Raw genomic sequence first — 21774 nt, forward strand, 5'->3', positions numbered from 1 at the left:
TCTTGCCTCACAGGGTCTAATTTTGGACATGATTCCTATAACATGATTATGATATATTTTACAAATAAATGATTGTCAGGGCAATATCAAGCAAGAAAATTCAATCACACACATATCAAACACGACTATGTACCCTTCAGCTATACCATAGTCATTTAAAGAAAACATACACGATAAGTGATTATAACATGATAGTCAAATGTGTGGGTTACACGTAAATGAATATGGAGTTAAGCAATAGAATGATTCATTCATAAGTCTTTTTTGAGTTCATTCTGGTCCATATATAATGTATAAAAAGGGTTTCTTTGCCATTCTCTGGCAAAGGACTTTTCTGTGAAGACAAAGGTTTAAAGCCCTTCCCCCTTAGGAATTTCAGTCTGGTTTCACTGGCTGGGGGGGGAAGTCAATGCAAGTATTTAACTTGATCTCCTGGCTCATTTCTGCTACATATATCCCCCTTTCGATCGGCGAGGTGTTTAGGTGAAGACATCGTCGATCGCTGGAGAAACAAAGGCAGAAGAAGCAGACAAACACAGCAAACAGCAAGACAACACCTCCATGACAGTTACTGTACTGGTGCAGGCATCAGGTTATTTAGGTACACGCGGTTAAGTTCAATTAGTCAATGTAGTTTAGCACATTGAGGATAGTTTAGATCGTCTTGGAAATTGTTTTTATTTTGATTCATCAATCAAATTTGTGGTTAACTTTGTTTGGTTCTTCTAGGTTGTCTTACTTTACATGTTTACCATTAGTTTTCTAGTAATTTCATTTTCAATTCAATGAATTGACCTATCATGCATGGAGCTCTCTGGCTTCCATTCAGTTTAGAGTGGCTGGCGGATATTAGGTGTTGCGAGTCAATCCTAATATCAGACCTTCGACCCTCGCAGGGTGTCTAGGCGTTTCACCTACTCAGGAAAGAGGGGAAGGAGAAGGATAGGTAGAAGAAGAACAAAACAAAACAAGGCTGCTGTGGGTTTTCCTAGCATGGGTTACAACTACTATTGAGCTAGGATGTCAGGTGCAGCTAGTGTGTCATGAACCTTAACTTAGTGTCAGGTGTTCTACCTATTGTGAGGATGGCTGCACGTTTCTTCATGGTGGGTATGTGTAACTTTGTTACACTAAAAGTTGGATATTCTACCTGTGGGAAGAATATGTTTGTTGACTGTGTTATCAGTAGATGTGTTTACCTCTGGGTGTAGGTAATGTTGTGTGTTACTGGTGTAGTGCATGTGTGGTCAGATCTGTTCAAGTCTGTGTTGTCTCCCCCTTTTTCTAGCATGTCACTGAAGACTGGCTCTCAGCATCCTTGGCTTGGATGAGGGCGTGTCCATGGTCTAATGAGGGGTCAGTCCAGCAAGGCAGGAGGTTCTTTGGCAGACAGTCGGAGGCAGTTTGGCATGGCTGTGTGAAGCTGAGTTGCAAAACTTGTCTCCTATGTTGCATTCTTCTTGTGATGCCTTCTGGCTGTAGCAGACTTTCTGACCTTCTGTGCTCTGGTGGTTGCTGTTGCACAGACAGGGAATTTGGAACTTGGAGTTGGAGTTCATTTGACAGTTTGTTAGTGACTGAGGTGATGTCCTTTAGTACCTCAGATTTTTCATCAACAGTTGGCCGTGAAAGACTTGTTCGTTCTGGGTCGTTGTTGAACAGGTGCTTGTCATCTCTGATGTGGTGCACCAGGTGATCACCGGCCTTCTGTTCTGTCGCTGGTCACAGCGAGCACGACTCAACTTTGTGGTCATATGCATGTAAATTGTCTTGAAGGAACTCTCTTAGTTGTTCCATGACTTGTTCCGTGTCTTCTAATGGTAAGCGGTTATGTTCTTGTGCATACTCAGCACTGTGCATGTCTGAGTGGTGCTGAGGTGGGTTTTGTTGTCGCTTACCCACACGAGTTGCTCTTGGATGAGTCAGCTGATTACCTTTGGATATCTGGTTAGGTTTCCAGATGTTCTTATCCTTTTGGTTTCTTGAGAAGCGTGGCTGGTCCCATGGATTTTTCCAGCAGTTGGGCTGAAAGCGGTCGTGGATATGGGCGTCACGTTCTCTGTGCTCTTGATGGAAGACTCTGGTGTTGTGATGCCACTGGGTGGCGTCCAGTGCAAGGCTTGAGTCTTTGTTGACAGAGTTCAAGAGTGTGGATGTTTTGTTACCTTTCTTTGAGGCCAACTTCTGCTTGTTATAGGCCTTCTGTGTTAGGTCACGCAACTGTTGGATGGTCATGGAGTTCGGACAGGCCATGACACCTAGATGGTGACTGACTCCAGGGTGCAGATTCTTTAGGAAGAGGGTTTTGAAGTTCACATCCTCTTCAAGGTCAGAGTTGTTGTGTGCACCAAAGTAGGCTTGTCGGAGTCGGTTGTAGTAAGCTTGTGGAGTCTCTTGACGACCTTGTTTGGTTTCCAAGGCAGTTAACAGTCCATGTTCAGACTCTGGGTCTGTAAACTCTTTAATCAGGACCTCACGAAGTCGCTGGTAGTTTGACTTGGTTTGACTGGGCTGTCGATCTAGAAAGTTTCGTACCTCGGGACTGGACGTGGCTCTAAGGAGGTATAACCAGTCTCTGTCAGTCACATGAGGTCTCACTTCCAGGTGAAATTCGATATCTCGCAGGTAAGCTTGGATGTCGGGGCTCTCTGTGGAGTTCGGGTTGAACCTGCTGATGTTTTTAGACAGCTTGTTGAGGTCTTTGATTGTCATCCCGTGTGCAGCTCCAAGGCCTTGGACGGGAGGTTTTCTTTCGTTGGCAGAAAAGGGTTGTGTGGCGAAGGCAGGTGAGGTTTTGGGTTGTGGCCCTTCGCTCCTTTCATCATATGCCAGTTCTTGGACGTGGAACTCTGCTCTGCTCAGCAGTGATGAGGCTAAGAGATGTTTCTCTTTTCTTGGCTCTAGTTTGTGCTTGTAAGCATTTTGGAGTTCTTTTCTGACCATGTAGAGCTCATCGTTGGTATCATCTAGTTGTTGGGTCAGATTGTCCATTTCAGTTCTGTACCTTTCAAGGTGGTCTTTCAAAGCACTGATTTCAGAGTTTTTGTTTCTGATGTCTATCTTGGCTTTCTCTAGTAGCTGTTCGGCATACTGGAGTCTGTTTACCAGGTCTTTCTGAGCAGCCGTTGTATGTTGCTGGTCGAGCTGAGCTGCTGCCAGGGCTGCTTGGAGCTTCATAACTTGTTCTGTTGTATCCTGCTCCCTCTCGCTGGGTGCTTTGAGTTGATTTTGAACTTTCACTTCCAGCTTGTCTATGCGACGTTGAGCACGTGTCAGCTCCTCTTGAAGGTGGGTGATGTGCTTGTCGCTCAGTTTCAGCTGGGTTGTGAAGGCATAGCTTAGTGAGCTCGTGATCTTGACTAGCTCCTCGTGGTTGTTGTTCTGGCTTGAATCTTGTGTCAGGAATCTTCTCAGGATTAGGATTATTATTAAAAATAATAACAGTTCAAATGTCTTTGGAGTGAGGCTGTCTGTTATGCCTCTCAGCCAAATGTTCACATCTTCCCCATGGGAAATGGGGTCTGCAGTCTGCGGCATGTTGGCACGCTAGGGAGAAGAGAGACTGACACAGATCTGTGTGGAGTAAAAGCCTATGTGTGGTGGGACAACTAAGTGTTGTATCAGTGATTGTGAACCACTAGTGAAATGTGGTGATGACTGTGTTGGTCTCAGGGTGTCTAAGTAGACTAGAGATGCGAAGACTTTGTCACTCTAATGAGGAAGAGGAAAAGAGAGACAGAGGTGAAAAACAAATTCAAATGACAAGTAGAATTTCTGTTTTTCAAATGAGGAAAATTATTTTTTTCCAATTAAATGTTATCAAAAACATAAACAATATTATTATATTTCTTGCTTTGGACAAAAGAATACAATAATAATTCTGATATCTCTTTTCTTAGTCTGACAGGATTGACACCGTACACCTTTCAGTTGGACCGCTCACCAGGGAGTCAGCGAAGGCGACAGTTGCTCAGCACGTATCTCTATTAAATCGATCTCAACGTTGGATGAGATGCTAAAACTTGGATTGCGTTTCCAAATGTAGGGAGGTTAGGAAGAACAAATGAGAGGATGATTACAATCAAATTCATAAGGATGATTCGTCGTCTTTGGCACGGTATTTACTTCACTTAGAATTGATTGATGGTTCTTACATGTCCTACAAATGTAAAAAGAGAAGAGGAAAGTAAAGGAGAGAGAGGACGGAGATGGTAAGTCTCAGTAGCGGTTATCTGAACTACAAGGAGAGCGTTGTGTTAGTTGCTGCACAACTAATCAAACAAAATAAACTTTAAGTGAAAGAGAGTTGTCTTTCTAATTTATTTGAACTCGTAGTGAGGGATAACAATGTCTCCTTTTAGGGCTCAGGTTTGTCGTTCCCAGGCTAGGATACACAAAAGCAATGGTAAGAAATAGGAAAATTAAAAATTAATAAATGGGCAAAATATGCAAACATTAAATTAAAAAGAGGAAATCAATACGTAAAACAATAGTGGTTAAGTGTATAACCAAAACAGGAAGAGGGGTAAAACGCATTCAAATAAGTAAAGGTCTGAATAGCATATATTCAGATGGGTAATAAATAAATTGGGAAGAATAAGTTTACTTAACTTCCAAAGTTCAAGGCTTATTCATTCCTAAAATAATTAGACCCAAAAGAGAATACTAGAAATAAAAGATCATATGAAATGATCTGAGAGGGAAATTTTAAATGATTCAAAATAAATTTAATGTTTCAATTAAATTTCAATTTGACAATTAATAATTGTGAGTCAGTATTTCCCTTTCTAGTAAAATGAAAATAAGTGGTCTAGTGAGAAAACAGAGCGATAAAAAGAAAGAGACTAACAAGTGTTAGTTAAGATGTTGAAAATGGTTAAATCACGTCAGCGTTGCCCAAACACACATTATTCTACCACTGGATGGTAATGCTAACGGCTAACCTTTGAGGCTGGTGGCTTTAGTATAGACTTCAATGTAAATGCAATGGTTTCGTTAGCTTAGCGACACCGCAGAGTTTGTGCGCTGCGCGTGCACAGTTCAGAGTTGCTCCGGAAGTACGTTAGGCTTCCGGGTCACGGTCGTCACTATGGCAACCAAAACACATTCTAGTGGATCAGCACATGAATCGTTGCATTGTTGCAAATACAGTTAAGCATGATACATGAAATGTCGGCTCATTTCAACACTGTACAAATAACAACACCGCCTTTCAGTTGGTTTTGCGATGTGGCACTTAAACTCTCAGTTTGTATAGAGTTAAATTTATCTTAATTCAATTAGCAGCTTCCTGCTGTAGTTAAGGGAACACAGTTATATCAATCTCAGCAATTTGAATCTCCGTGCCAGTTTTTCTGGACACAAACATAAAAGTTTTCCTTCGCTGTTGGTACACAGTTAAACTTTACTTGATCAAGCTTTTAAAACACTCCCATTCAAATTACTCTCGGACACACGCAGTGTTACGCGAGATTGCATTCACTTTGTGAACGGATACAAATGGGCAAACATTGTTCTCTAATGTTTAACGTTAATTTAGGGGAGTCGAATATCAAATTTGATTCGGCAGTGGAACACGCACTGGCAATCAAACTATATGAAATATGAATACGGGGACTTTGATAAATAGATTGAGGAACCCGCTCAAAACTATTCTTTATTCACCGATTTATATCCCTTTTGAAACACTAACAGTTTAGCTCCGTTCAGCAAACAGTGACTGAGATAGCGTTTGAGACACTGGAACACGCAGTGAAATCAAATCAGCTATAAAACAAGGCATTACACAAATGAGGAACACGCTCAATTTCTACCTTATTGTACGATCTCAGATGTTTACTTTTAAGTTCACTTACTGCTGTTAACATTGAAGAGACGGACTGGAGTTCTAGCTGTGTCCTCTAACTGCTCTTATTCATTTGAGGGGGGGGGGCGCGCTGCTTACGTCACACTCTCAAACACACACGTCTCGCAAGCTTCTCATCTTTCATTCCTTTAGCAAAATCAAAGATTAAATAACTTGGTTTATGCTCACAATTTAGATTAAACTGCCCGCATTCTCCACCATAATAAATGTAAGGGAAACAGGTAAATTTAGCTCAAAGGGAATCATTTAAGATTTTAAAGGGAATTTGAACAGAATCACTGTTTCACGGCTGTTCACGGAGATGCGCCTGCGGTTCAGTGAACGAGCCGTTTAACATAAAATCTGCGCTGGATACTAATATCCAAACTATAGTGAAAACACTATCAATTAGCACAGTAACAAGATCGGCAGTTTAAGACATTAACTTGTAAGCACAAAACACAAGATACTTCTCTTTTCAATATGAATAAGGCTTTATTAGATAAATCTAAGACATATAAACTAATCTAACACATAAACGCACGCACACACACATTCACACAAGTTGCAGGAAGGTCGAAAGTTAGGGAAAGATGAGTTTAAGAGAATGGAAATATGGAATCCCAAGTTAACAGCAATATGTTAAATTGCATAAACATGAACAACCATCAATCACGTAATTAGCGCTCGCATTGAGTTCCTCAATGAGGTTAAAATTATATTAGATACACCAGTAAAGGTCACAGTCTGGAGGTAAAGTTACTTGCATCTCCTGTGAAGAAGGAGCCTCGGTGAAAGGGCTATCCCGAGGTCGTTGATTGGCTGGAAGTTCAGTCTCTGAAGTGACGTCTTGGGAAGCCCGTGGTTGTTGGGCGTTGGCTGAAAGTGCAGAGTCGTGTTCGCTGGTTGAAGTTGAATGGACGTTACAAAACTTAACTCAGAACACGAAACTCTCAAACGGAAAAGAAAAGAAATAAAGTTTGACGAGACTAGGTTGTGTTCCTTCTCATAGTAGCAGCAGGCAGGCACGCTGGAACCGCGCTCAAAGAACAATGATGACTACCGCATGGCTAGATGCTACAAGCTAAAGCTAGGTAGCAAAGCTACAAGCTAAAAGCTAAGAGCAGGCATGACTGATAGCACGAGCAATGCTAGAACTAAAAGCCGACATGGCTAATAGCAGCAGCTAGACTAGAACTAAAAGCAGACTAAAAGCAAGGCATGACTAAAAAAAAAATTACATCGTGTCCAAAGTATTTAAAACTTCCTGTTGGCCACCCCTCAAATGTTGCCTTGACCAATCAGATATGTTCTTGAGTCTTGGGTATCATAAATCATTTGTTTATCTTACCAAGCATGTGGTTCTTGCCTCACAGGGTCTAATTTTGGACATGATTCCTATAACATGATTATGATATATTTTACAAATAAATGATTGTCAGGGCAATATCAAGCAAGAAAATTCAATCACACACATATCAAACACGACTATGTACCCTTCAGCTATACCATAGTCATTTAAAGAAAACATACACGATAAGTGATTATAACATGATAGTCAAATGTGTGGGTTACACGTAAATGAATATGGAGTTAAGCAATAGAATGATTCATTCATAAGTCTTTTTTGAGTTCATTCTGGTCCATATATAATGTATAAAAAGGGTTTCTTTGCCATTCTCTGGCAAAGGACTTTTCTGTGAAGACAAAGGTTTAAAGCCCTTCCCCCTTAGGAATTTCAGTCTGGTTTCACTGGCTGGGGGGGGAAGTCAATGCAAGTATTTAACTTGATCTCCTGGGTTTACATGTGATGTCCAGCGTTGCATTCCAATCACGAACAATAAATTTGACAATCTCTTCTTTGAATTAAAATTGTCAATAATTGTTCTATTGGTGTTAATGTTGAAAGCTGTTGTGTGAACAAGTTGGTTGGTTGGTTATCTTGTTTGGTTCCTGTGGCACTAGAACTGATTTATGACTTCCTGAGGAATTCAGCTCATGTTTCAATGCACACAGCTCTGATAGACTCTTTGATTTGTCTGATTTGACTCATTTCTGCTACAACAGTTATACTTTATCACCTAGGGCCCTGCCACTGCCATTGAGCAGCTTAACGGCTGACACTTCCTTCACTGGATGTGAGTGTCACATCTCGTCAAAAGCAAACAGAACTCATTCTTATCACTGACTCGGTCAAGTCACCTTTATTTATATACCATGTTATACAATACAGACCTATAAAAATTAATCTTATTGTTTCTTGATTCTTGTTTGCTATATAATGCCAGTGTGTGCCCTCGGCCGTAGAATATGAGGGGGATGTGTCCCCCTCCACTTTTAATAAAATGTTTTAAATCGAGATTTTCAAAGGCAAGTGTTAATAAATATAGATTTAAATGCTATTAGACCCACTAGCCTTTCCATGACCTGACGTTTTATTTGTATCCAAAATGAGGGGATGTGAACATTGCGGAGTGCTAAACACTCTCCTGCAGTGTGTGTTTCATTCATCCTGAAGCCAGAGGGCGCTCTCATGCAGAATGTACAAAATATACTCATAGAAGTAACTTGTTAAGTGTTGGGAAACCCTAATATCAGAGATTGTCTTACTATTGGGAGATGAGAGGGTCTTTATTACTTACTGTTGGAGAAAGTGTAACTGTCAACTTGGATCACGTGTGCCTAAATAACCAATCACATTACAGCCTTGACGTCACTTAATTTCAGTCGTGCAAGACTCAATCGCCTGTTTATGTATACCATAGGAATGAATGAGAAGTGCCATACGCTGTATTCCACCTGCCCTAAAAAGTCAGTGACTACTCTTATAAAACAGCATTTTTCTTTTTGGTGAAAACATTCAATCCAAATATATTGTATAGTGTAAAACATATTGAAGATTAGCTGATAGGTTGTCGATTCATTAAACGATAAGCTGTTTCCTCTAAAAAGCTGTTTATTCAGCGTAAACGAGCCTCTGGTCTCTTTTCCCACATACTGGCAAACCTGATGTGTTACCAATTAGCGTTACACTTTTTTTTGGATAAAGGTTGCAGGCTTGCCTTATAGTGGCTTTGCTAATATGGACAAAGGTATCTAGCAATCGTGCTAGCTGAGCTGAATATAAAGCAGAAACGTTGGTCTACCGTAAAAAAACGTAATTTCCTACTACATAGTTGCCTAATCACTGTTGTTTATTTGATGTGGTTTATGTGAGCTCTGAGCCAGACTATGACCAAGCACGGTTTTCAATACTGTCCACTATTTTACTACTATAAAATGGCAGAACGATATGCCTGATTGTAACACTGCTCTCATGAGAGGACGGGCAATGGGATTTATTTTATTCCATTTCCTAAACCCAAACAAAACAGAGCAAAATGTCCCTAGGCATTCAACCCAAATCCCAATGAAGATGGATGTCATACTCTCATTATAACCTAATTCAGATAACGAAATAGTTAGATGGGAGCTCGATCAATGCATGAACTGTGACAGGGTCCCTACTTAGAGTTCACTACTCTCTACTCTCTGAGCACAGGAAACCCTTTGAAGAATAATTCACTTTGGAACATTCATTAATTTGTGCTATGCCACTGCCTGCAGCTTCCTCAGACAGAGATGAAAGTTAGTCGATAAGTGTCAAATGTGACATAATATACCTCTATAAATAAATAACAGCTTGTCTTGCACACTTTAATGCACTTTGAATGGAACATATACACTCCCTTCAAACTGTAATCATAGGGAACATCATGTGAATTTCCACTTCACAGAGCACTTACGGTCGATTAGAACGAAAGTCTGAAGTGATAAGAGATACAAACAAAATGTGCAGTGGTAGGGGTCACCAGGACTGCAATTGAAAACCACTGCTCTAGAAAACTGGTTAGAATACATGGTATTATAAACTCCATCAAAGTACTGAAGAACTTATGAATCAAAACCTAAAACCTGAATGAATTCGACCTTGTCAGAAAGCCTAAATTAGGCTGTGGTTACAATAGATCTTCCAGCATGATAATGATCCAAAGCCCACCTCAAATCCACAACAACACGATTCAGTGACCACAAAATGAAGGTTTTCCGTGGAAAGCAGTCCCTGATCGAAACCCCACAGAAATCCAGGGAAATGAGCTGTGTGTTATCCTGAGCGGACGGCCAGACCATCGCAGGGCTGTTTCCTTTTGGGATAGGCTCCAGCATCTCAGCGACTCTTCATAAAACAAACAGTTGTAAGATATTCCCCCTAGTAATAATGTTATCTTGGTGCTCATCCCTGGGGCCTCTGGGACAGATTTGAAAGCCCCTGTTCTAAAACTAGGATATCTGAAGAGAGACAAGTTTTTATAAATGAAATTAAAAAATGATTTCCAACCCAGCATACAGGACCTTTAAACTTCCACCACGCACAAAATACAATGATGGTAGCATTTAACATCACATCATTAAGAGAGGTGGTGCAAAGAGTAACAATTCATGTCAAAAAGGCTTCCAACCCCTGGTGTAGAATATGGCCCTTTTAAAGTGTTTTAATCATACACAAATCTGCAGCAGTCATTAAAGGTTGTATATCAGTATAACATCACTCAGTTCCTCTGGACCGATGCCTTCTCATCCCACACACCTGCAGTATACATTACTGAGTGGATATACAGGAGCAAGAACTGTGTGTGAAAATGGAAAATCTTTCCAGACACAGTGAAGGAGCACATGATAGTGTAGTTGTGTTCAGTGCATTATTATCTGAGAGCCACAGCAAGCACAGCTTTCCAGCTTACCGTCGCAGAGAAGCCTACTGCTGCTAATGCTGACCCATTGTTCCCACCCTTGAGCCATATATTTATGAATACCCAGCTGCCCTGCTGATTTCACAAAGGTACTAGTAGCACACATTAGGTTTAGTCAACTTTTCTGTCTGCGTGTTGCCAATGCAGGGCTGGAGTGACACATCCAAAAGTTAATTGACTCTTGACAGTAGCTGGGTGTATGCAGGCTCACTGCAAGGCTCTAAAATACTGTACCTACATGTTTGAATCACAGCAGTTTCCAGTTGAAATTAACACTAGAGGAAGTAAAACTCAGAAGTTAAAATATTAAAGTTATATTAAAGTTTCACCTTAAAATTGCCACGAAACGTGCAATAGGGTAAACAATATTGATGTTGCAGAAACATCGCCACAAGCACTTATTTTCAGTTAGTCTGGGATGAGCTGTGTCAACTGTGCTATGTTAAAGGGGTCATATGATGCTAATTTAAAGATCTAACAGAATATGCAGATATGATTTAATGTTAAAAAAACACATTATTTTTCAAATTCTGTACATTATTGTAGTTCTTCTGTGCTCCACCTCTTTCAAACGCTTCATTTTCTACAAGGCCCCTCCTTCTGACAAGCACAGTCTGCTCTGATTGGCCAGCTGACCCAGTGCATTGTGATTGGCCACTTCACTTCAAACGAAATCGAAGAAAGAAACGATATGACGTCATTTCGAACAAAATCAGACCGAAACAAAAAAGTTTGTTTTGGCAGTTCGAAACAGCTGACCAAAGTGAACTTTCTGGGGGAGTTTGTTTCGGCTCCTAAACACCTTTGAGTTTCTATTGGTCTATGGCAGTTACATGTGTTCTGAAACTCCACCTTCTTTGACATGCATTTTTTTTTTCTCATTCAAGGGTGGTCAGGCAAGAGAGAACCTCTTCTCCTAGTCACTAGCAACATGAATACACTGGAGTGTCGAATAGCTGAGCTGAACAGATATATCCGCACCTGTAAGATCGCTCGCGGAGAGACTTTAAAAATTCAAAGAAAGCATTAATTCCTGCAAAGAAATGGCAACAAAGCTTGGTGTTGACGACCCGGAGTTATGCAAAAATTGACGTAGAGAAACATCCGAGACAAGTTTTCCAAAGTCATGACAAGAATGAAAGGAAAGAGTAAAGGTAGCAAGTACCAAATACATGTGTTTCAAATAAATGTTACACCATAGTTTGGTCAAGTCAAGTCACCTTTTTTTTATATAGCGCTTTAAACAAAATACTTTGCGTCAAAGCAACTGAACAACATTCATTAGGAAAATAGTGTGTCAATAATGCAAAATGACAGTTAAAGGCAGTTCATCATTGAATTCAGTGATGTCATTTCTGTTCAGTTCTGTTTGGTGTGTTTAGGGGATACACGCGAGCGTCGCGAGTCATGTTTACATTAATCTACACCCTGCCTACAGCAGAGTGGGGGAGTCTGAATGTTCGGAAACAGTATACCGTCGCTCAGCCTTTTCAAACTTCTTTTTGCCCCCAAACGAAAAATGAAAACTAACTTTTTTAAATAATACCGGGGCCTTAACTGCGGTTACTGAATCCATGCCTTCTTTCTGCGTGAACATTTGGACGGCATTACACAAATGTTTCCACATCGTGAAGTAGACATGTTGGGGCATGTTTGAATAAGGCATTTTAGCCCGGTCTGGATCAGCCCTCTCTTTTAGACAGAATAAATCCTTTTTTGGGAGACTTTGAGCTTTGTATGCCTGCAGATCTTATACATGCATAAATAGCTACATAACACACTAAAGAAAAGGAAAAATAAAAATTGCATCATATGACTCCTTTAATTGAAACCTCAGTACATAACCTGTGAGATAATGCTCTGAAATACTTAAAGCGAAAATGAACAGGTATGGCCTAAGGTAAGTTTTTTTTCTCCACCTTCTTTGAGGTAAACATGCGTCTTGTTGGATTCAGAAATACTGCGTGACCAAGGCTTGAGTGGAGTCTGAAAATAATTGTTCTTTTTGATGAATATGACGCTTCTGGATGCAACATAGTTACTTGTACAAGTTTTAAGCCATGGATAATAGACAAAAAAGTGATTAACACTGTTTATTAAAGGTTCCATATTTGAAGAAACCTAAAGTTAAGCACATCACGAAATAATTTAACAGATCACTCCTTGCTGGGCACAAACCAACAGCCAGTTAGTACAGCAGATCAGGACGCAGCTACCTAACAGTTTATTAATTGTTTACATAAATCATCTAGTGATGTGGGACAGACATAAAATGGCAGAAATGAGTGGTACAATAAATGCTGACTTACCCCAAATTAAGCTTTTTTCCCAATCATTTTCTCCAGTTTCATTGAATGACCAAAATTCTCTTGACTTAATGTCACATCTGTGAAGCCCATCATATGAACCTATCCCATTTTTTCCAGGAGTTTCCTATCTGTTTATGAAAAGTCTATCACCATTCACGCTACTTAATCCCTAGGCTTTCATTATTCCTGGGAAGCTTGCAGTCACCATAGAAATCAAGAGAACAAAACAGTAAAACAAAACAAGAAAGGGACAATCATCATAGAAGGGAAAAAGTGGACAAAGCAAAAAAGAAACACAAAGAAGGGAACAATTGGGAACAATCTCCAAAGGTCAAAGTGTTGGTTCAAAGAAGAAAAAAAAAGGCAACCATGAAAGTGTCAATGTGTAGTGGGTGACGCACTGCTGAAGCTGGGTTCGCCTGCTGTAGCAAATAGGTCTCAGGGGCTCTTTATTTCTGAAGCTTGACTGCGATTTGGAGAACGAATATAGAGGTCCCGCGCAGTGATGTGCCAAAGTTGACAGCCTTCTGAAGCAGTGATACAGGGGTGGACCTGAGTGCCCCATCCTATGAGTTGATCTCAAGAGGTGTACATCCAACCCGTGCTGCTTGATGTCGCCGCCGCCTGTGTTGGGGGCCCATCCGAGCTGTGTTTAATTGAAGCAACACTCTCTTTCCATCAGCTCAGCTCCGACAGCTGATTTATTCCCAGGCAGGGTCTGGTCCCCATTGATAGACCAGTAAATGCTTTGACAAGAAAAGTGTTTCTAATGAATTGTGGCCATAGAAACCAACAAATCAAAGCAAGGAATGAAAACAAATTGGTTTTGGGGGACATCAAAAAGGATCCAAAGTGCTGAGACAATTCCCCCCAATTGCTATGACTGTTTGGTGTGTAATATGAAACTATTTAACAGAATGGTACCGCAAAATCATAATCTGATTTTTGTAAAGTGTTAATGGGTGAAACACAGGGCAAAATGTGGCATGTTTATGAATCAGCCAACAGCCTTTGTTCCCTTACAGTCATAAACCTTAAGTGACTAAGTGAAAGAGCCACAATTACTCGTCTTTCAAATGTCATGTTGTGAAATGCAGAGCGCTGCTCTAATGAGATAAATGTGTATTTTGTATAAATTCATTCTTCCCTGGTATCACACGTTCATCTAGTGAAACTAAATAATCTTTTGACCCTTTTGTTTTGAATAAAATGAGTGGAAGGTTACATAAAATAAAGTAAAATAATCACAAAAAGAAAAAAAAAATATCACAAAAATAAAACAAGGAATTTAAAAACTTAAATAGGATAAATAGTAATTTAAAACATGATTTAAAATGAATTTAAGACTGTGCAATCATTTCGGGTTGCATAGCATACAGTGCAATTCATAAAATAAAGTGCAATCAGTTCGGACATCGCTCATTCATTAAATAAACAATGAATGCACAGCTAAACAGATGAGTTTTGAGTCTAGATTAAAAGTGCAATGCAATGTTTTTAAGATGATAGTATGCTGATTTAGTTACTGCTTTGGCATGTCTACTGAAACTAAGGTCTTTTTAAAGAATCACACCAAGACTCTTGACTTGATTTTTAGTTGTTTGAACCCTAGAGTCAAGGAATGCATTCACCTTGAGAACTTCAACTTTGTTTCCAAATGCAATGACTTCAATTTTTTCCTTGTTTAACAAAACGAACACGATAAAAGCGGCCATTTGTTTACATTGTTAAATATTTAAATCCAAAAGCATCTATGTTTTACTAAAATAAGTGATATATTGATCGTAATTAATTAATTTATTAGGCCTGAAAATTAGTCACAGAAATAAAGAGTCCATTTCTGTTTATTTGTAGTCACAGTAGCCTGTATACATCACATTTAGAAAAAATGATCATCTCTATATTTTTATAAAAGACACTTGCTGCTTGCTGACAATGAGTTTTGAGCTCAACTTATTTTTTTAAGTTTTTAATGCTGGTTTTATAGCTGTTAGCTTTATGAATTGATCCGCGGCGCTGACACTCTCCAGACGCGGAGAAACTCTGCCTTTGTTCATAACCACTCCTCCAGCCCTGGCTGGCCCACTTTGGTGCAAGATTTTCATCTGGCCAAAAAACCCTGACCACTGGCCCTGAGGAAGCACCGACGAGTCACGATCAAGCCCCGGAAGTGACAGCGAAAATGTGACTGGCCCTGGCACACACTAGAACACTTTTGGCCTGTCAGTGGAAATGTGGCTAAAGGGGCTATAGTCCTTCGGAGACAAGGCTAGGTAAATCTGGGTATAATCAGCATAGCTGTGATAGGCAATTTGGTTCTTTGTCATTATTTGACTTAGTGGGAGCATATACAGGCTAAACAAGAGCGGTGCAAAAATTGAGCCTTGTGGCACTCCGCATGTCATGGACGTCCACTTAGACTTATGCTCTCCTATACTCACATAATAGCCTCTCCCTTCTAAGTATGACCTGAACCATTTGAGTACCATCCCAGAAAGCCCGACCCAGTTTTCCAGTCTCTCTAGTAGTATGTTATGATCGACAGTGTCAAACGCAGCACTGAGATCTAGCGATACCAGCACTGATATTTTGCCAGAGTCAGAATTTAAGCGAATATCATTTATTATCTTAATGAGTGCTGTCTCTGTGCTGTGATGCGGTCGGAAACCAGACTGAAAAATGTCCAGGTATCCATTTGAGTGTAAGTATTTGTTCAGTTGATTAAAAATTATATTTTCTATAATTTTGCCTATAAAATTGTTCCAAAAGGTGGTATCAAGATTGCTCTTTTTCATAAGGGGTTTAACAACTGCAGTTTTCAGCGAGTTTGGAAAAGTCCCAGAAAGAAATGTGGCATTCACCACTTCTAAGAGATCTGCTTCTAAACAGTTTAGCACACTTTTGAAAAAAAGATGTGGGAAGTATGTCAGGATAGCAGGATGATGATTTTAGGTGCTGCACTATTTCTTCCGAAATTTTGCTATCAATTGCTTCAAAAATAGACATAGTATCTTCTTTTTTTAATATTGCGGCCGAATCTGTCTGACCTCAACATAACCTGAGGATGTGCTAATCGCGTTCCTGATATTACTGATCTTCTCAGAAAAGAAGGAAGCAAACTCACTTGCTTTTACTGTCTGATAGCATTCCACTGTAAATCTTACTTGGGGGGGGGGGGGGGGGGGGGTTGTCAGTCTCTCAACAGTAGCAAAAAGAGTGCAATTGTTGTTTAAGTTACTGTTTATAAGGGTTGAGAAGAAACTCTGTCTAGCTGTGGATCGTTCCACCTTATTAAAATCATGAAGGCTGTCTTTATAGATGCTATATTGAATTTCAAATTTTGTCTTCCGCTTCATCCACTCAGCTTTTCTGCAATGTATTTTCACACTCTTGTACTGTTGTTGATTTTCTCAAAAAGCTGATTTCTCTCTGCCAGTCTTCTTACTGACAATTTCAGGAGCAATATCATCAATAACATTCTTAACTTTTGAGTTGAAGGAATCAAGGAGAATATCAACAGAGTCTGCAGAAATGCTTGGTGTTAAAGATATAGCCTCCATAAATAGTACACTTGTGTTCTCGTTTATGCATCTCCTTCTGACAGAGACAGATCTAGATTCAGTGGTAGCAGAGATCAATATATCAAAGAAAATACAGAAGTGATCAGATAGTGCTACGTCCTTAATAACAATGGATAAAATGTTTAGACCTCTACTGATGATTAAATCTAGCGTATGTCCCTTATTGTGTGTAGGTTTATGCACATGCTGAATCAGGTCAAAAGTGTTTAAAACATTTATTTTGTAGTTTTGTTTTCTGCATTATCTATGTGAATATTAAAATCCCCTGCAATAGCAAAATAGCAAAAGAAGTCAGTGATAACAGTTCTGTAAACTCTTCAACAAAGGCTGGAGAGTATTTTGGAGGCCTGTAAATAATGATAAACAGAATGCATGGAGCACCTTTCAACACAATCCTAAAAGTTAGGAGGGGTTGTTTCATTGAGGACTGTTGCACTGCAGCTGTCTTCTAGCCATGTTTCGTTTAGAAACATAAAATCCAGATTGTTTGTGATTAAGTCTATGATTAAAAATGATTTATTTTTTAGTGAGCAAATGTTTAAAAATGGTAACTTGATCGCAGTGCTTTGTGTCTTTAAGGCATTAGTTTGATGGCCTTAGACTTTCTATCAAGCGATGAAACACACATAGAGAAAGTTAAAGGCACACAGGTTCCCACTTGTTCTGTAAACATTTGTGAATGTTGCTGCTATTATAGCTGGATCCGACCCACATCACTGAGAGCTGTTATTAGTTGTTTTTGGTTTACCTACAGCAGATGGAGTGTTTGGGCCCTGGTGTTGTGGCAGAGGCCGGAGAGATCTCACAGGAGGAGTTGGAAGAGCTGGGCTCACAGGCTTTGGTGGTTGGGGGGCCTGTAGATAGTAGATATTGTCCTTATTAGCTGGCGATCCATCAACGTCGAGCAGTGGTGGCGGTTCCTGAGTCTCATGGTTGGGGTTAGCATCTGGGTGGACGAGTTTGAGTAGCGAAACATGAAGAGACGGAGAGATAAGATAATTAGCAGGAAGCTCTAACTGGTATGTGACCTCATTTATTCTTCTTAGAATCTTGAAAGGGCCAACAAACCAAATGATTATATTGGTCTAAATGAGCTACTCCACCAAACTACTGTTATAAGCATGACCCCCGTCAGACTTGTCGTGGCTGAGGTGTTGCAACAATATATAGTGATATTCTCAATGTTACCCAGAAAACAGGATACAGGTTTAACTCATTCGAAATACTTCTGCTTAATGTTAAACTGTCAGATATGCAAAATAAATATATTGTGTCTCTTGCTCTGGCTACTGTGTATAGACCACCAGGGCCATATATAGAATTCCTAAAAGAATTTGCATATTTACAGTACAGTTACAGTTGATAAAGCACTAATCATAGGAGATTTTAATATTCACTTTGATAATACAAATGATGCATTAGGACTTGCGATTACTTACCTAATAAACTCTTTTGGAGTCAAGCAAAATGTCACCGGGCCCACTCATCGTTCTAATCATACACTAGATTTAATTATATCTCATGGAATCGATCTTACTGAGATAGATATCGTATCTCAAAGTGATGATGTTTCAGACCATTTCCTTGTATCGTGCATGCTGCGTATCACTGATATTAACTATATGTCTCAGCGTTACCGTCTCGGGCAGAACTATTGTTCCAGCCACCAAAGACAGATTCGCAAATAACCTGCCTGATTTATCTCAACTGCTATTTATACCCAAAAATACACATGAACTAGACAAAATTACTGGCAACATGGGCACTATTTTCTCCAATGCATTAGTAGCTGTTGCCCCCATCAAATTGAAAAAGGTTAGACAAAATCGTATTGTGCCATGGTTTTACAGTAATACTCACTCTCTCAAGAAAGAAACTCGTAGTCTTGATTGCAAATGGAGAAATACTTACTTGGAAATTTTTAGAATTGCATGGAAAAACAGTATGTTCAGCTATAGACAGGCTCTAAAAACTGCCAGGGCCAAGCATATCCATAAACTCATTGAAAATAACCAACACAATCCAAGATTTTTATTTAGCACAATGGCTAAATTAACAAATAACCAGACGCTATCTGATTCAAATATTCCATCAACATTCAATAGTAATGACTTTATGAATTTCTTCACTGATAAAGTAGATAACATTAGAAATACAACAGCGAATGTAGATTCTACAGCGTCTAACGCTTCAGTTTCATACATCACACCCAAAGATAAACAGGAAGATAGGACAGGGAGTGCTAAATAAACTTGTCACTGCATCTAAACCAACAACATGTTTTTTAGATCCTGTACCCACTAAATTACTGAAAGAGTTGTTACCTGTAGCTGAAGAACGGCTTCTCAATATTATTAACTCGTCGTTATCTTTAGGTCACGTTCCAAAACTATTTCAGCTGGTGGTTATTAAGCCTCTTATTAAGAAACCAAAACTAGATCCTAGTGAACTGGCAAATTATAGGCCTATTTCAAATCTGCCACTTATGTCAATTTGTTTTTTGAAAAAGTTGTGTCTGTTCAATTGAGCTCCTTGCTGCAAAAAAAAGATCTGTATGAAGAATTTCAGTCAGGTTTCAGGCCCCACCATAGCACAGAAACTGCACTTGTTAAAATTACAAATGACTTGCTTCTTGCGTCAGATCAAGGCTACATCTCATTGCTAGTTTTACTTGATCTTAGTGCTGCGTTCAACACCATAGATCATGACAAACTCATACATTGATTACAAAACTATACAGGTATTCAAGAGCAGGCTCTAAGACGGTTTAGATCCTACCTGTCGCATCGCTACCATTTTGTTTATTTAAATGGGGAGTCATCTCATTTATCACCAGTAAAATGTGGAGTGCCACAAGGATCCATCCTAGGTCCCCTTCTATTTTCAATATACATATTGCCCCTTGGTAATATTATTAGAAAATACTGGATTAGTTTCCACTGTTATGCTGATGATACTCAGCTATATATCTCAACGAGACCAGATGAAACTTCTCTAAGCTAACAGAGTGTGTTAAAAATGTAAAAGATTGGATGAGCAATAATTTTCACCTATTAAATTCGGATAAGACAGAGATATTAATTATTGGACCAAAAAAAAAAAAAAACAGTAAACAGAATCTAGTAGATCACAGTTTGCAACTGGACAGATGTAATGTTACTTCCTCTATAGTCAAAAATCTGGGTGTTATATTAGACAGCAACTTGTCTTTTGAAAACCACATTTCCTTTGTTACAAAAACTGCATTCTTCCATCTTAGAAACATTGCCAAACTACGAAACGTTACCTGTTTCTGAAGCAGAAAAGCTAGTTCATGCATTCATGACCTCTAGACTGGACTATTGTAATGCACTTCTAGGAGGTTGTCCTGAATCTTCAATAAACAAGATACAGGTATTCTTATTATTTAGCTTGGGTTAAACTAATTAATTTTACTTTGTTGGAACTGCAGCTATGCTAATGATGTGTCTATTTGTTTCTCTGGATCCAAAACACCTGAATAGAGATGATGCTGACACCCTCAGAGGACCCCAGATGATGCTAACCCTGAATCAACAAACAGAAATTGAGCATCGCGTTAGTTCAGTCAGGCCACGTTAGTCACGCTTGCATCAGCTGACAGTCAGCTGTTCCTGACGTGTATCAATCCAGTCTTGACACCTATCACCTGCGGCCTATTTAAATTCCCATTCTTCAGTGTCTCTTCCATCGCATCGCTGCTTGCAATTAACTCCCTCCTCCAACCCCACCTCCACCAACTGAACCTATAATCCGATCTAACTTTGTTCTTTCTTTACAGTCTCTTTATTGGAAAGAGTCTCTATCACATTTTGTTAACAACTCATGTAATTGTGAATTGTATGCTTATAATTGTTCTTTTCTGTACACCAGGGGGATTTGTCTTGCTGTTATCCCCACTCTGTCCAAGCATGGCTGCATGGACAGGCGTGTGGAGTGTTGCCCAGAACATAACCATACCGCCAACACTAACTGTATGCAATTATCATTTTCATAAATATACTTGACGGAAGTGGCCCTGATTTAACAAATATTGCTACAAGTGTGATTGCATCATATAATAATTGCTGTTAATAATGTTCATCATCTGACTGACTACGTCTTGTATTAATTTTTCTGAAAAATCCTTTCATATGCACATAAACTGACTGTCATTCCTTATAATCTACTACTAAATATTTTAGAAACGTATTTCTGTAAAGTTGCTTTGTAATGATTTGTATTGTAAAAAGCACTATAAAAATAAATCTGAATTGAATTTAATTGAACATACCTTGGGCTGAGCTTCCTGCTTGGTAGCCGCAACTTGAGGTCCCTCGTGGAGAGCCAGACACGCTGTCCTGGTTGGTAGGGAGGGTGTGGCCTACGTCGTTGGTTGGCCTGGGGTTCCTGCACTCTCACAGCTCATTGAAGTCGTACATGTGCACTATCCCAAATCCTCTCACTACGCCGAATCCTTTTGATGAGTGAGTCAGTTAGTTTTGCGCATATTCTGTCTATGGAAGGTATTCAGACCATCAATGCTGTTCTCGGCTACAGTAGGATCTTGGAAATCTGCCCAGCTCTTAATTTAGTCGTTCGACGTTTGCTTGTGGATGATAACCTGACGTGAGGCTAACGTTGATATCAAGGTGCTTGCAGAATGCTCTTCAAACTTGGGACGAGAACTGGGTTCCTCGGTCACTGACAATATCCTCCGGGATGCCATAATTCGTGAAGACATAGTGGAACATTGCTTGTGCGGATTCCATGGTTGTGGGGAGTCCTTTTAAGGGGACCACACATACCAATTTCATACCAATTCTGCCTGTAGGTCAACGATGAGGCTTCTCTGGAACACAGGTTTAAGAGAAACATCATTCCATCAACTCTGAGCAGCGAGCATTCAGAACAAGATGGCACACTCAGCAGCTGTTCTGTTGCTTTGAGACAATTGCAAAAGTTGGGTTGATATATATTTTGTTTGATGGATATTGTTGCACATGCACTTTTTCTACTCCTAAGGCCGATTAAGGCTAGAGGATGAGTGACAACATTCAGTGAATACAACATTAATTCTGGTTTACAACCTCTGTGAGTTCAAAAGGCATGGAATACAAATCTTATAGACTTCTTTAAAATAACTTTTATGACACTCTTGTATTTTTAGAGCTTTACTTCCATAGTTATTTTCCACTTTCATTCCACTTGTTACACTTTATTTTGATAGTCCACTTTAGACATTCTACTAA

The 21774-nt window shown here is 39.6% G+C and overlaps 1 long non-coding RNA gene across 1 annotated transcript in view; it reads left to right on the plus strand.

Annotated features, from left to right (window-relative positions):
- The window catches only part of LOC113113400 (uncharacterized), a 30878-nt gene extending 10351 nt beyond the window's left edge, over positions 1–20527 (plus strand). Inside the window, exon 4 of the long non-coding RNA XR_003293577.1 lies at positions 20417–20527. This is a non-coding gene — a long non-coding RNA (uncharacterized LOC113113400). The remainder of the gene's footprint in view (positions 1–20416) is intronic.
- The last annotated feature ends 1247 nt before the right edge of the window (positions 20528–21774 follow it).

This window comes from Carassius auratus, chromosome 14 (genome assembly GCF_003368295.1).
Source record: "Carassius auratus strain Wakin chromosome 14, ASM336829v1, whole genome shotgun sequence".
NCBI classification, from domain to species: domain Eukaryota; kingdom Metazoa; phylum Chordata; class Actinopteri; order Cypriniformes; family Cyprinidae; genus Carassius; species Carassius auratus.